The sequence below is a fragment of the Pinus tabuliformis genome, chromosome 4_1 (assembly GCF_031772625.1).
Source record: "Pinus tabuliformis cultivar Carrire ecotype Pingquan chromosome 4_1, CPIR1, whole genome shotgun sequence".
Taxonomy (NCBI): domain Eukaryota; kingdom Viridiplantae; phylum Streptophyta; class Pinopsida; order Pinales; family Pinaceae; genus Pinus; species Pinus tabuliformis.
Window position 1 is genome coordinate 822,610,249 of NC_142303.1, and position 4,466 is coordinate 822,614,714.

The following is a 4,466-nucleotide window of genomic DNA, read 5'->3' on the forward strand; positions in this document are numbered from 1 at the left end:
AAGAGGGCGCAAAGGTTAAGGGGGTATAAGCATGGTCTGAGCATGCCCTCTAGGTCATGTGTGGAGGCACAGGCCAAGGAGGCTGTTGTAACCTTCTATGCGATGACCCTCCTATCATGTGTAAGGATATTCAGAAGTGGGAAGCTCAGGTCACTAAGAAATGTCATGCTCATTTAGATTTTGAGTTGTTAGATAAGGTATCATATTAGCTTCCTAAACCTTGTCACACCAGGGATAGAAGGAACTAGTATCTACAGTCAGTTACTCTCTGTTGGCAACTTGAGATGTTGTTGGGTTGTGTCCTCAAAGAAAAACATGAAGACATAAATTATACCATCTCCTTCTTGAAATAAATCTAGAGGAATCAGTGGAAGATGCAGGACTACTTGGATAAAATTGATGTTTGTCTTGCTCACATGGAAAAACATATTCTGTGTGAGTTCAAGCTTGAAGAACCTCCTGGTGCAAAGGAAAATGGCCCTACCCCGGTGACTTCATTAGAATCATAAACCGTTTGCTATGTGGTGACGAACCAGCTATATAATGTGATTTTTGCAAACAACATAATTTAACTTACAAAAAAACCTAATTTATCCTTCTATAGTTTTCACCTTACCTTTTATAAAATACTTAATCCCAAACTTATATCATCCCAAATAAAAACATCTCTTTAAAAACAAATAATTAAAAAAAATCTATATAAAACGATTCATAAAATATTTGAACAAAAATAAATCATTTCTACATAATATGTCTTTTATAAAATTATTAAATTAAAAATAATTATATATATATATATATATATATATTAAAAATATCTTTTATAAAATTTTATTATATCCCAAAAATAACTTATATAAAAAAACATCTACATCTACTCAAATAAAATAAAATACTTTATCATATAAAATTAATGAGTAAATAAACATTTCATATTTTTATATAAATTATATTTTAGTATATATTCTATTGTCTTTGAGATTTGAACTTGCAGTCTTTTAAAAGAAGGCATGAAAGTTCTTAAGCATTAAACCCAATGAAATTATACCACTTTTATATTTTATTTTTTATTTTTATAGTTTATATCACATTTGGTTAAATCACACTGATGACAGAATTTATGCCTAAAGGGCTTTTAACCAATAATAAATTGCAAAAATACTTATAATTGATAACTAAATTACAATAGATTATCTTCGCCAATATATAAAAAAAAAAATTAATAATATATATATATATATATATATATATATAAAATATGTGACCTATTATGATATAATTTAAATAAATGTGATGTATGATATTTGTGATGTTAAAAATTAATTATAATTTAAATTTGAAAATGAAAAAAATAATAATTATAATAATGAGTTTTTAAAATATAGATATTTTTTTTTAAGAATTAGTGGATTTACTCTTTCTTATAGAGGAGGCATAGTCAAGTAGGAGGAATTGCCCTTATACTCCTCTTGAGCCTAATACAACCACCCACAAGAACGCTAGATGAGTTAATCAAGTTTTAAATGTGGGTGGGGCCTTAGTATTGATCAACGAACACTTTTCGTGCAATTCATCCTAGCGTGATGGGCTAAGATCTATAATTAATTCAACAAAAAATATTGTATAAAACATTTTTATTTATGAGATAAATGGTTACTTCCCTACAATATTTGATTTCTTAAATTATGAAGATGTAGATATCCTATGTATTTTTAGATTTGAAGCTACTACTTAAAAACTACATACATACAAATGTCCATCTTTCTTTTCTCTTGATAGATGATTTGTCAATAGATGAAAACTTATTACATTTGTATAAATTATTTGTAACACATCAATACAATACAAACTTGCCACATGATTAATTTTATATATATATATATATATATATATATATATTTGTAATCAATTATTTATTATCAATTATTTGGCTAGTACTGATACCATAGTTTTATGAAATTTATATCCGATAAAATCAAAGACTTTAGACTTAACAAAGAAATCAATGCCATATGGAACCAACATAATGTGATTTATCATTATTAACAAGTTTGGCAACTATAGTCAATACTGTTAGTATTTAATATTCCACGTAATCTACTTCACCTGGTGACCATTGTTATTTGGTAACCGGTTGGATTATATGTAAATATAGTTTGGTAAATCAATCTAGGTTCTTTAAACATTAGCATGGTTGGAGATGTATATTACGAACCTTCCCAATGGTTGACCCACATTTGTCCTAGGGACAGGGTTTGCTACCGTCTGGAGCGGTTATGATACGTGGTCTCTTCTCCACCATGGATCTTGAGGTTAGTGATCATACGACCTTCCTTCCACAGATGGAAGTTCAGGTAACGACATCCTCCAATTCGAGCAACTAGTCTAGCATTTTCTCCTACGACGTCTCCGGGAGAGCTCTGCAACTTCCTCAGAGAATTTCATGTTTTATCCTTAGAATCGTTGGGAAAACCCCGAACAGAGGTACTGAAGTAAGCCTCTCTTAATACGGCACAGTGTATTCAGGTTATTAAGCTGGTTATTAGCTTTTATTTGCTCAAAGAGTCATTCCTACTAGTTGGTGGATGTAGGTTTCCACTCTCAAAGGTGGATTCACTTCAACGTTCAGTCATATCCAATGCCGAACTTTTTCCCAATGGTAAGTGGTTCATTCTATTAGCTGTAAGGGTTATTTCTCTCCTCCTTTGAGGTATTTTCTTCCTTACCGGGTTAACACCTATTCTTTTTATTTCTTGTTTGAAGGTCACCACTCTACCGCATGGTCTAGCTTTAATCCTGGAATCATTACAGGTTACACTAATAGTTGTTCCTCCTTTACGACTTTAATGAATAATTTGTTTCTTTTCTTCTGTTTAGAGGGAAATAATTTAACCGACACTTGCAGCCATATTCAGATTCCGAGTCAGGGTTTGATTTTTATTATTTGGGGTAATTTATGTTGAGAGATTAACGTACCCGTTTATGAACTAGGTTTCTTAGACTTTAATTCTGCTATAACTTTGATGTCTTACTCAGTAGTTTTTTGCATTTTCTCAGTTCTAACTATCATGAACATTTGTTGTTGTTAAATTGAGCAGATTGATGAAGGATGTTGATCCAATGACTCTGACGATTGGTTATATCTCTGTTATCTGAGAAGATGCATGGAAACTATATGATTATGATTGGATGACTTTGGCACATGAACCAAAGAATTAATGATAGGAAAGTTAGCAGGTTGCAGATAGATTGATGGTTATGGGAAAGGTCACTTTCCCGACATTCAGAGGGATCTATGGTCAAGCTATGATGATTGGTTTGTGAAGATGTAGCTATTATATTTCAACATGCAGCCCAAGTTCATTAATTTTATATTTAAGTGTGCCACATCACAATGATTAAATTTGGCTAAAGGATGTGTCACTTGAACGTTTTGAATAAACTCTGAAATGGTCTCAGAATTCTGATTGAAGAATGATGTGAACTATATTTACATTGAAAATTGTAGTTTTGTTCCCACTAATCTATACTTGAGGTCTTGTTTGTTGCCCACCTCAGTGTCTATTAAATATATGGATGGTGTGAACAATATTTGCACTGAAAATTGCAGTTTTGAGCCAGTAGTTTATACCCAAAATGTGTCCCAATCTACAGAATGTAGTCAGTTATATTTTACATATGAGGGTGGTTTTAATTCTGTTGATAGCAGACACAGTAGATTTTCCATTCGGATAGTAGGATTATCTTTCAAATAGTATATTTGTCATTCTTCATGGAGGAAGTCATAATAACAAATCTCGAGTTTGAAAAGTAAATGACTATGGAGCATGGGAATTCAGATTAGGATGTGTTGAAATATCCTATATGTCATGTTACTGATTATTCTTTGAGTGGTGGAATTATCTAGTGAAAACATAGATTGAATACCATGGGCTTGTGTAAGGCTTACTCTGACAGTTGTTTTTAATGATCTTAAATTAAATGAGAAGATCAATTCGTAGAGAATTTGGGATTTTAGAATGGAAGCTTATTTAGTCAATAAAAGACTAGTGAAAATATTAGGATACACTTTTACCCTTATTCTAGTGTTGAATAAAAATGTCGTGAAAAAAATAATGTGTCTCTAGTTTTGGATAAAAGGACCCTCAACTTTCTTTGCAACTTTTGTGGTCACTAGCCACTTATGAAAGGAGTAGGCATCTTTAGAAATGCGACGCCATTTAGAGGGGAAATACTAATAGAAACAGGGCAAAGGCAATTATTCCGTTCATTTAATTATATCTCATTTGTCTGATCATATTGTGAGCTGCAATATATATCACGAGATTGTTTTAGTACTAGTAAACAATGATTAAATATATAATAAATTTGAACCTTTTGACATTTAGAGGACATTCCTCTCAATTTACAAAAAAAAATAAAGTATGAAAATCATGTTGGGAAACAGTTTCTGAAGTTTGGAGTCT